Source organism: Hordeum vulgare, chromosome 2H (assembly GCF_904849725.1).
Source record: "Hordeum vulgare subsp. vulgare chromosome 2H, MorexV3_pseudomolecules_assembly, whole genome shotgun sequence".
Classification (NCBI taxonomy): domain Eukaryota; kingdom Viridiplantae; phylum Streptophyta; class Magnoliopsida; order Poales; family Poaceae; genus Hordeum; species Hordeum vulgare.
Window position 1 is genome coordinate 117,033,456 of NC_058519.1, and position 12,012 is coordinate 117,045,467.

Genomic DNA, 12,012 nt, shown 5'->3' on the forward strand with positions numbered 1-12,012 from the left:
GCTAGTGACCAAATGGAATCATCATAAATTTCAGATCCCTGTCCACCAATCTAGCTACATGGGCCTGGCCCAATACCTATTTTACTATTGAAAATGTCTAATTTGTTTGGGTTGAAGCATTTTTTTTGCTAGAAGGACGCATATCTCAGGATAGGCCCACTAAAAATAAGTAAAACGGAATAAAAGATTACAAATAAAATGTATATTTTATTTCAGTAGCATATCACATCAAATACAATACATCATCCTGCATAGTCATCTATTGATTGCAAATAAAATGTATATTTCATTTCAGTAGCATTTACAATACAATGTATATTTTCTTCATATTCACTATTGTAGTTATCACTGTCACTCTCATCACTAGAGTCTGAATACCTCCTCTTTGACCTATGCTTGCGCCTCCTGGCACCATCAAAGTCACAGTGGCCATGTTTCCTGTGCCTTTTGCGGTCCTGCCTCTTCCTGTGTTTACGATCACAGTCGCTCTCTGATTCACTATCAGATTCTGAGGAAGAATAGCTTCTCCTTCTGTGCTTTCTGGAATGATGCAAGGAAGTGCATCTCATAGAAGAGAGAAAACACTGTTAGTTTACTGAACATCTAGGATTATCTAGGATGCTAGAGAAGTAGTGTGTAAATCAAATAAGTAGAGCAATATCTTCATAGAAAGTTCAGACAAAGATATTTTTGCAACCACGTGACATCTAATATCAGGCATTCCAAAGCAGAGCGAAGCTAATCCTTACAACCAACAAATACGGGACAGAGCATGCCATGTCTAACGAAAGACTGACACCAAAGTAGCACTAAACTGATACATGACATCTGCTTAACCCCAAAACAGTAGCTTGAAGGTTCCAAACTGCTACACATTCACATCCTACCAAAAACATATACCGCTCTGGTAACTATACACAAACAAACTAATTAACCTGACCCACGTGACAAGGTTTGTTCATTGTTTACCCATACTGAATCAGTTTAAAATTTGAATGTAATCCTAATTTTCAAACTGTAAAAGGAAAGAAATCAAGGGGCTACTGATATTTTCTTTCATTGAAGAAGATGCTTAAAGTCAGCAAGTACAAGTGATCATGCAATACACTTAATATCAAAGAAGTGGCTTAACAAAAGGTTCAAAACTGCTAAACATTCAGAGCATAAAGAAACATGTGGGCCAAATTTTGTTATGCGTCTCTAGTAACAATTCAAACAGTAATAACAAGTACTCCCTCCGTCCCAAAATAAGTTTGTACTAACTTTAGTACAAAGTTGAGTGACTTATTTCAGGACGGAGGGAGTAATATATATGCAATGAAGCTTGTTAGTAGTTATTGGTCCATAAAATAAGGCTTTCCTAGGTTCGCATCGCACCTGTTCAAACTTGAATGTTGTTGTGGTTCTTATAACCTTTAAAGGAAGCTACGTATATTGTACATAGTCATCATACATGCAGATTTTATACATCCTAAAAAAATACTTCTATTGCTGAGACATCCCGTTGATCAAAAATATCCAAAGAGATGGATTAGAAGAAAGAATCTGACTCGTTCACGATTTCTTCAGGGCATTTTTTCAAACAGGCGAGAGCCTTGATGTGTGAGTGTACAAAAGAGGAGAGGAGCCAGAAGTGGAGGTGAAATACATGCAGATTCACGAAGTTGACTCACATATGCGCAGAGTAACCGCGGGATCTGGGGGTGGGATGGACTTACACTTGCGGATGCGGGCGGCGGGGTAGCCGCACGAGGAGCAGGTGCTCTTCTGCAGGTGGAAGCTGCGGCGGCCGCAGCGGGTGCACAACGTTAGTAAAACAATCAAGTCATCTAATTTATTGAGGGAAAAACAATCAAGTCATCTAATTTATTTATTTTAACAAATAACAAATAACATTTCCTGTCCATTCTCAAGGTTAGTAAAAACGTTTAAATTCTATAACATCATCTCAACCATTTAGATATATTCACGTAAGTTTTTACAATCTAGACCGCATTTAGATACAACATAACATAACCAGTGTGAATGTGACAAGTTTGTTCTCCCCTACAATCCAGTCTGAATGTTGCGGAAATATTACATGGATGCCAAAATATGAAACAAAAAACAAAATGTAATCAGTGATATGCTCAAGTTTTACTACCATAATTTCTTTTCTGACAAGTCTGAAACTTTGCTTGATCTATTTCACATATTGTGCTAGGGGGGACTAAGTTGCCAATCAGTGTAGAAATATAACTAATAGAGCGAACAAAGATAGTGATAGCTAGCTGACAACTATTCTAAATACTACAAATAGAGAAACATCCTTACGTTATCAATCATACTAAATTAAATTACGAAGCCTTGGTGCTTGCCTCAGATGCGCAGGTAGCCGGATCCATGGGCGCTAGAGTCAGTGCCGACGGCGCGTCAAGCCTTCTCCTCCTACACATGCGATTGAAATATTGGCGGATGCAGTAGAGGCGCTGGCATCATCACGAGAGAAACCTACAATATAGACTTGTGTTGTTTGATTGGGCGAGCGCTTTTTCTTGTGTGCTCTTTCGGTTCACTGGATGGAAACATCAAACATGTGTAAATGAGTGTGTAGTAATACAAAAAAGGCATAAGTTGCCTATGAGGGGGCTGTTATGAATAATGGATTTGGTAATACTAACAAAGAAAGTACAGAGCATGCATGACCCACGCAGAAAGTACCTAGATAGATCTTTAATTACCAGCAAACCATAGTAGTAGACAAACACTGAGTAGAATTTCTTCACACTGGATACTAGTACTGAATAATACAAATACTCCTACTTACATTCTGGCATTAAATAATACAAATACTCCTAATTACCGGCAAACCATAGTAGTAGCAGCAAGTCTCTCCCTGCATTACCTCGGATTGGAGTTGTAGTTAGCATACCTCAGATTGGAGTTGTAGTTAGCATACATAGCAGTCTCTCACTGCACAAACATTACAGAAACAAATAGTATGACGGGGTTAGACACGTCGACACCTCAAAAATCACAGAAGCCCTCCCAAAAAATAGATAAATAAAATTTAGTTTCCTAATTTGCCCCTATATAAGAGGCTTGCAAATAGTCATCAGCCATTCTACACAATTGATAGTACAAAAAACTGACATATGTGAGACAAAAACTGAATAATAATATAGGACAACCTCAAAGATAATGGGCATATTAACTCAGATGCACAAAAGATTTGAACAGCTATTTGAAATAAAATTTGGACAAAACTTGAATAGCTAAGTGTGAAAGACATGCCTAATGTAACACGATGACTGCATTCACTAAAGTTAGTGCATCAAAGAACGATAGTGTACGTGTATGCTCCCAGCATGTGTAATTTCCAGGTGAGAATTACATGAAATCAATATTGTGAGCTGTATTAGTCCCGTTGATGTGGCATGCAAATCAAAATTCTTGATTCGTAGGTACTTCAAGATCAAAAGATAGGAAGCCAGTAAATTTCAAACTGCAGAAAGGACATGTGTCTAATAGAACAACCCCGCTAATTTATTTTAGGACATTTTACCAGCACCATAGTGACGGTTTCTTTATAATATAAAGTAAGGAGAAACCCTTTTTCGGTATTACCAGCACCATAGCAACATAACAGAAGGACAGACGCCACTCCTTGGAAGAGGAGTGAGGCTTTTCCATGTTATTGCAGGCTAAGTGACCGCAGTACAAAATGGAGCCACGTTTTCTAACCAGTCAGCTGGCAAGATATCTTGACATCTCAATGAAGTACATGAAGCTTTTATGAGATCGTGCAAAATCTAAGTAGCAGGCACATATAAAATCACTGACCTTTGATTCTTCTAGCCACGTTTTCTAACCAGTCAGCTGTGTAGATATCCTGACCTCTCACGAAAGTACATGCAGTTTTTGTGAGATCACACTCACATTTAATTCAGAATTTATAAATTTTGGGAAGAGAAAAAACTAACTTTAGATTCTAACCTTCCACATCTGCAGTATGTTTGTTGGGATGGCCGTAGAGAGCAGCGGCCACCACGCATCCATTGTCCTGGTTGCAAACCTTAAGATAGATCACTAATACCAAAAGGAAAGTGACAGCGCCAATCTTCCACCATGTTTGCGGCTGTTGGGCAGAAGCACACAGTGTCTCTTGGCTGAATAGTGTTAACAGCCAGCATACTTATAAATCGCTAACATTTCTGCAAAATTAACGGTGATTGGTAACCTTGAAATTCTCGAGCAAATAATAGACGAAAGCCAAAAAACCATTGACAAAATGAGGAGCACAAATGCAAAACTAACTCTATTCTAACATGACAACAGAACCATCAATTTCTAGAATCAAAAAAAAAGTAACACATCCAAGATGTCACATATTAGAAGGACCATTCGTATTTACACAGGTTGATTGCCTTCCTCATTTTCAGATTCTAACCACCCCCTTGAAGTTTTTACTTGTACTTAATCGTCTTACTAACTCACAATTAGAAGGATGGATGTTTGGTGAAGTAGACAGATGGTCCCTCTAAATGATTTTTTTTTCTATTCTGATTCATGCGTCTCAAATTTTAAAAACTTTGCCTATTCTGCCCCGCAACAATTTCTTGTGTTTATCCCCCACCCCACCAGAAATCCTAGCCTCCATGCCGCCGCCGCCGCCATCGACGACGGCACCGTCGCTGCCGGACGAGCTCCTGGAGGAGGTCTTCCTCCGCCTCCCGCCGGACGAGCCCGCGCCTGTTTCGCCGGTCTTCCTCCGCCATGGCCGCGTTCTCCTCGGGGATCACTGAGCGCATGGATCCAGTGGATATGCCTGCAGCACGAACATAAAAAAGAGGAACATGGCGTGAGGAGAACGAAATGAATCGTAGGGAGAGGAGGGATGGGAGTGAGGAGGCACCTTGATCCGTGGAGAGGAAAATAAGCACCCGCTCCATCAAAGATCCGTGGAGAGGAGACCTCCGTCGCCGGCATCCATCGCTGGCCGACCAGGCCCTCCGACCGCAAACTGCTCATGCAGATCCTGTCTCGGCACGGATCTAGCCGCCGCCATGGCCTGCCTTCTGGATCCGAAGTGGGAACGATGGCGGCTGGAACATGTGGATTGGGTTTCGACGGGGTGGGGAATGATCGGGAGAGATGGAGGCGGCTGCAGTGCTGCACTAACTTGCTAGGGTTTCGGGATAGAGGCGCCCGGGTGTGGGCTTTTGGAATTATGGGCTGGCACTAAAAATTTGGTCTCCTCGCGTAACTTACTCCAAATTTTCCTGCTCCGCGCGCATTGCTTCAGCTAGTTTTGGACTTCATTTTTTTGCCCGTGGGTGGCTGTCAGTGGCCCTATTTCAGTTTCCTATGAGAGCACTTCATTGTGATTGAAATTATGAACGTTCACATATTTTGACTAATCTATGATCCTTCCAATAATTTCATCATTAATCCATCATGGATTAACATTCTTTTTTAATGAGACCATGGCATATGTCCCAAACAAACAGCCACATGTGTGAAACGCACGTCAAAGAAGCAAATTGAGAGTGGCGGGTGCATAGGGGGCATATTTGAGATGACCGTGGCGAGGGAAGGTAGTGACAGTTGGAGTATGTTGATTGAGTGGCGGCCGGAGTTTGACCTCGATTTTTTATCGCTCTTTAATCTCTCGTAACCTCAAAAGCTCATTGTGCGTCCTATATTTGTGTTCTCCATGGGAAGAAGAATTGGAAAAGACCAAAATTGACGCTGATCTCTCGAGTGGGGAGGCGCTACCTCCAAGGCTTTATCGTGGGTGAGCCCTACATGCTAGCACGTCCCGCATGTCGGTTGGCCACAGTGTCATATCTTTGTCCTTCCAAGACAATTGTATTCCTCATATACTCTCTTCACCCCACGGATAGGTTGATTTGACAAGTATGTGCGACACATAGACAACATTACTGCACGCATGCATGACATATGTGAAATTATAGAGTTGTTTGTCCAATCACCCTTATTCAAGCTTATGACCTTATTAATTTGGTCAAGCTGGACCCAACATAAGGCCATGGATAGTGTTATATGCTTTATGACCTATTGACATAGATAATATTTGACCTTTTTGACAGAAATGGTCACAAGGGTGTACAGTTTGGACTCCCTTGGATACCGCATGACCATTTGGTATTTTTTTGGTCATAGATCTATGACCAATTGAGCACGGTCAATATATTTTTGTCATAAACGGGCATATTTCTTGTAGTGCTGGTTCACCTCTCTTGCTCCTGGATGTGTGCGTAGTCCCCAGGAGATGGTCTATTACTTCTGTGAGAAATATTTCCCTGCCCATAAGAAGCAAGCTGCCTTGCAGGAAATATACAACTTTGCTCAACTCCAAGAAGAGAGTCTTCCACAAGCTTGGGGGAGGCTCGTCCAGCTACAGAATGCTTTGCCTGATCACCCTATTAAGAAGAACGAGATACTTGATATCCTCTATAACGGACTTACCGATGCCTCTAGAGACTACCTACATAGTTGTGTCGGTTGTGTTTTTTGGGAACGAACTGTAGAACAAGCTGAGACTCTACTGAATAACCTCTTGATCAGCGATAATGCTTGGACTATTCCCGAACCACCTCCTAAGCCAACTCCTAAGAAAAGAGGTATTCTATTCCTCAGTCCCGAAGATATGCAAGAAGCCAAGAAATCTATGCAAGAGAAAGGCATTAGATCTGAAGATGTCAAAAATCTACCACCTATCGAAGAGATCCATGGTCTCGATAACCCGATACAGGTAGTTGAAGTGAATTCTCTGCGTAGGTTTGACATGAGTGATATTCCTTTTGATAAACCTGCTAGCTTATGCTTTGATGAATTTGACAACTTTGTTGCCAAACAACAGAGTTTCAATGATTATGTTAGCAGACATTTGGAACAAAGTGCTCGTATGCTTAGCCATTTAAGTGCTTGTGTAGACAGAAATGTCAATGCTCTGATTACTACTCAGGTAGAACAAGTACTTAAAGCTCAGAATGAGTTGCTCATTGAATTAAATGACAACTCTGCCAGAGTCATTACTAGAGGAGGCAAAATGACTTATGAACCTTTGTATCCTGAAGGTCATCCTAAGAGAATTGATCAAGATTCTCAAGGAATCAATGCTGATACACCTAGTCATCCTAAGGAGAAGAAGAAGGATGATAGAAACCTGCACGCCAGTTCACCAAATACTATCACACCTAAAGAACCTAATGATATTTCTGCGTCTGATGCAGAAACACAATCAGGTGATGTACATGAACCAGGTGACAATGTGGACAGTGATGTTCATAATAATGCTCAACCTAGCCATGATGAGGATGTGGAGATTGAACCTACGGTTAATCCTGATAATCCACAACCTAAGAGATACGACAAGAATGACTTCACTGCTAGGAAGCATGGTAAAGAGAGAGAGCCATGGGTTCAGAGACCTATGCCCTTTCCTCCTAAGCCATCCAAGAAAAAGGATGATGAGGATTTTGAGCGCTTCGTTGAGATGATAAGACCCCTCTTTCTGCAGATGCGGTTAATTGATATGCTCAAGATGTCTCTGTATGCCAAGTACATGAAAGATATCGTGACTAATAAATGGAAGATACCAGATCTTGAGATCTCCACCATGCTTGCCAATTACACTTTCAAAGGTGGAACTCCTAAGAAACTTGGTGATCCCGGAGTGCCCACTAAACCTTGCTCCATTAAAGGAAACTACGTAAGAACTGCCTTATGTGACCTTCGAGCCGGTGTTAGTGTTATGCCACTCTCTCTTTATCGTAGACTTGAATTGTATAAGTTGACACCCACTGAAATTTCTCTGCAAATGTCCGACAAATCAACTGCTTTCCCTATCGGCATTTGCGAGGATGTGCCTGTTGTGGTTGCTAATACCACTATCTTAACAGACTTTGTTATCTTGGATATTCCCGAGGACGATGCCATGGCTATCATCCTTGGAAGACCCTTTTTAAACACCGCAGGGGCTGTTATAGATTGCAACAAAAGCAATGTCACTTTCCATGTCAACGGTAACGAGCACAGAGTGCACTTTCCGAAGAAACGATATCCGGTACATTGCATCAATGCTATTGAAAAGACTTCATCGATTCTTATTGGGAGCATTGAATGCCCTATTCCTCGTGTCAAGATGAAGTATGATTTTCTTGTTGGGGAGATCCATATCCCCATTGAGGTGACTTAGTGGCTATTCAAAAATTCAACATTCTCTCTTGCGATTCGAGAAGGTTTTGTCACAAGGACTTGATCAACCCCATTGACGAATTTCTTCCGATGACAATGAAACGGATGAATCAAAGAGTCACATACCTCTGTTTTGAGTCTTCATTTTCTGTTGCTTAGAAGAAAAATGATGGAATTAGTTTAGCTTTTCCTGTTTTCTGTTTTAGCGTCCCAGAGAAAAATACCTCGAAAATAAAAGTTCTCCGATGGTCGTGAAAATTTAGTATAATTTTTTCTGGAATTTTTGAAAATTTCTGGGCCTGAGAGCTGGTCAGGGGGCCTGACCAGTGGGCCACAAGCCCCCCCCACCGCCTACTACCCCCCTGGTGGCGGGGTGCAAGCTTGTGGGGCCCACAGGCACCCCCTCCACTCACTCCAGCTCTCAGCCTCTTCTTCCACCTCCATAAAAACTTGTTTTGCAGCTCAAACCCGTGTTCTTGCTCATTTGGCTATGATTTTCGATCTCCTTGCTCAAAGCACCATTCTCTGAACTGTTTTGGGGAAATTACTCCTTGGTAAGTGACTCCTCCATTGGTCCAATTAGTTTTTGCTCTAGTACTTTATCCTTCCCGAATTCTTGCTACCTTGCTGACCCTGTTCTTGAGCTAGGAAAGTTGATTTTAGCTGGTCCCAAGTAGTTTTAGCGCGTGATACGGTCTCTAGGCACTAGTAGGAGTAGTTGCTACAAGGTGTGGTGGGTCTTTATGCACTTTTCTCTTGAACTTCAAAAATTTCAGCGAAGGAAATTATGTTCAGGAGGAAGTTTCATGGTGGTTCCTCAAGTAAGAGCGGTCCTCGTCTCTCCTTTCGGGAGCCCGAACTTTTTCAACTAAGGGACACACCGGTACAACCATGTCAATGGCCTTCCAATGAGTTCATGATCGAAGCAGGCTTCAAGGATGTGTTCGATGCACTTGTCCGCAATGCCGGGTTAGAAGAATTCCTCTCAGATAAATGTGAACAGTATGCTATGCTCACTGCCTCTTTCGTGCGTAGATTTAATTTTTTAGCTAGGCATGAATCATCCATATTGTTTGATCTATACGATAAATCCTATACCGTGGGTCTGGAGGATTTCAATAGGATTTACAAGATATCCGATGGAGGTAGTGTTATTGATCCTCCTAAGTCTTCGGTCAGAGACTTTGTCTCCAATATAACTGTGGGAGAAACCAGAGATATTACGCAAGACACCATAGGAAGCACCCATTTCCCTGCCTTAAACTACCTTGCCCTCTTCATAGGTAGGTGCATTAACGGCAAGGGTGCACATTGTCACCTATGCGCTTCCGACCTTAGTATCCTTAAGAGAGCAGTAAGAGGTGACAGGAGCTTCCATATGGGAGCCATTATAGCAAGGAGGCTGAATAAAAATGCGAGTGAGGGGGATTTCTTTGTTGGAGTTTATGCTACACGCTTAGCAAATTTTCTTGGGGTATCCATCCGTCCAGAAGACCATCCTCTCCTTACAGCCTACCTTGATCGTGTCGCTCTAACACGCTACCGGTTCCTTGGGAGAGATCATGGCTCCCTCCTATATTGCTTGATATTTCACCGACAGCGTGTTTTCCATATTACCCTTCCCGCTCCTGCTTTCTTTGACTTTCAGGTAAAACGAAGATACTACATAACCATAGGAGAGGCAGAGGAGTATGAGAGGGAGGCGATGGCTGCTCGACTTCGCGAGGCAGCTATTCAGGCAGTGGCTGCAGCACTCCCGTATAACACCCATTATGACTTTGGGTTTCTCCAGGATCATCCATGGGAGTAGACCAAGCTAGGCCAAAAGCCTAAGCTTGGGGGAGTACATGTTCTCACCGACTTTACATTCATGCTTATGCTTTCACTTTGTTAGCCGGCGTTTACACTTTGTCACTGTACTATCCATGCTAGTTTCTTTTTGTTTTCTTGTTTTCTTGTTTTGTGTCCTTTTGAGAAAACCCAAAAAGATTTTTCTTTCTTCTTTTGCTTGTAGGGAGCTTTCCCGTGTAAATAGTTTTCTTTTTCTTTGTGTCAAGGTAGAAGATATTGGTTACAATGTTTAGTGGTTCTTACATGCTTACCTGTTTAGCTTCCAAAGAGCCATATTATTTTGTCTTCTCCTTTGTGTTTGCCTGCAGATTCAGCTTAGTCCAATGCGCTTATTATCGTTTTCATCGTTCGATCGTGCAAATGAAAGGCAACGATGATGATATATGATGAAGTGACTGAGACTGAAAAGCTGGTATGAACTCTATCTATTTTTTTGTAAATATGACTAGCTTGTCGACCCAGATTTAGCTTTGTTGTGAGAGAACCATGTTTTCAATGACAACTTAGAGATCATAGTTTCTGATGCCATGCTTATTCAGCTGAGAGCTTATAATGGTTTGTCTTGATTGCCAACATAGATTTTGAGATGACTATGATGTAGTATGATAGGATGGTATTCTCCTTTGAATGTTTCAAGTGGCTTGACTTGGAGCATGTTCATGCATGTAGTTGAAACAAAATCAACATAGCTTCTATGATGTTCGTGTTCGTGGTGATTTATATCCTGTTCATGCTTGCATTTAATGTTAGTCAAACTCATTGCATCTTGATGACTGTTGTCGCTCTCTAGTTGGTCGCTTCCCAGTCTTTTGCTAGCCTTCAGTTGTACTAAGCGGGAATGCTGCTTGTGCATCCACTTCCATGAACTCAAGAGTTTTTCCATGAGAGTCCACCATACCTACCTATTTGCGGTATCTACCTGCCGTTCCAAGTCAATTTGCATGTGCCATTCTCTAAACCTTCAAGAAATAAATCTGTTTTGCATGCCCGAACCGCTCATGTGGTGACAGAGGGCTATTGGTATCTTCCATGCTAGGAGTGTTATCCTCGACATGTGTTTATTCACAGTCATTAATGAGAAAGGGGCCGGTACTTGGGATGCCCAGTTCCATGCTTAAATCGAAAACATAACTGTAAAACAAGACTCCCCCTGGATTGATGTTAGTATGGACGGTACCCGAGGATTCGGCTAGCCGTGGAGTGTGATTGATTGGTGGTGGGGGAGTTAAAACTTTACTTTTCTGTTTGGGAACCGCCTATAGCATGAGTAGCATGGAAGATATTGAGAACTCTTGGTCATTGCGTTGACAATGAGAGCATGCCACCCAAAATTATTATCTCTGTTTTCAAAGCTTGAGTTGTGGCACCTCTGCAAATCAATGCTTCCCTCTACGAAGGGCCTGTCTATTTATTTTCTTGTCTAGTCATCCTCCTCTTATATAAGCACCAATTAGAGAGCACCTCTGTCATTTTTATGCTTTCCTTTTGATTGATATTGAGTATGACTATTACTGGATCTTCGTTGCTATGAATTACAATGTTTAGTCAGCCCTTGATCTTTGAAAGTGCTCTGCATTTATGTTTTGCGGTCTCAGAAAGAGCTAGCGAGATACCACCTATTCATATTGCTTCATGCCTGTTTTGATTGAAGTGTTGGTATTTGAAACTCATTATTATTTCCTCGTTAGCTGATTATGCCATTGATATTAGTTTACTGTGAGACCTTTGTGTCATTTGCTTATGTGGTTAACTTGTGATCTTGCTGAAATTCTGGTTATGAGTTAGACATAGTTGCAACAACAAGATCAAACAGAGTTTGTCAAAGTTTTTCTTTCTCTCTCAGTTTGTCAACTGAGTTGCTTGAGGACACGCAAGCTTTTAAGCTTGGGGGAGTGGATACGTCTCCAACGTATCTACTTTTCCAAACTCTTTTGCCCTTGTTTTGGACTATAATTTGCA

The 12,012-nt window shown here is 41.7% G+C and overlaps 1 long non-coding RNA gene across 4 annotated transcripts; it reads right to left on the minus strand.

Annotated features, from left to right (window-relative positions):
• Positions 1-262: 262 nt before the first annotated feature.
• Positions 263-4,803, minus strand: LOC123425440. Of its 4 annotated transcripts, none has more exons than XR_006621830.1 (3): positions 3,976-4,803; positions 1,719-3,871; positions 263-540 (listed from the first exon to the last, which is right to left on the minus strand). It is a non-coding gene; the product is annotated as an uncharacterized LOC123425440 (long non-coding RNA). The 4 variants fall into 4 exon arrangements; XR_006621831.1 differs by having other exon boundaries at positions 263-564; XR_006621829.1 differs by lacking the exon at positions 263-540 and having other exon boundaries at positions 571-2,952; positions 3,823-3,871.
• Positions 4,804-12,012: the final 7,209 nt, after the last annotated feature.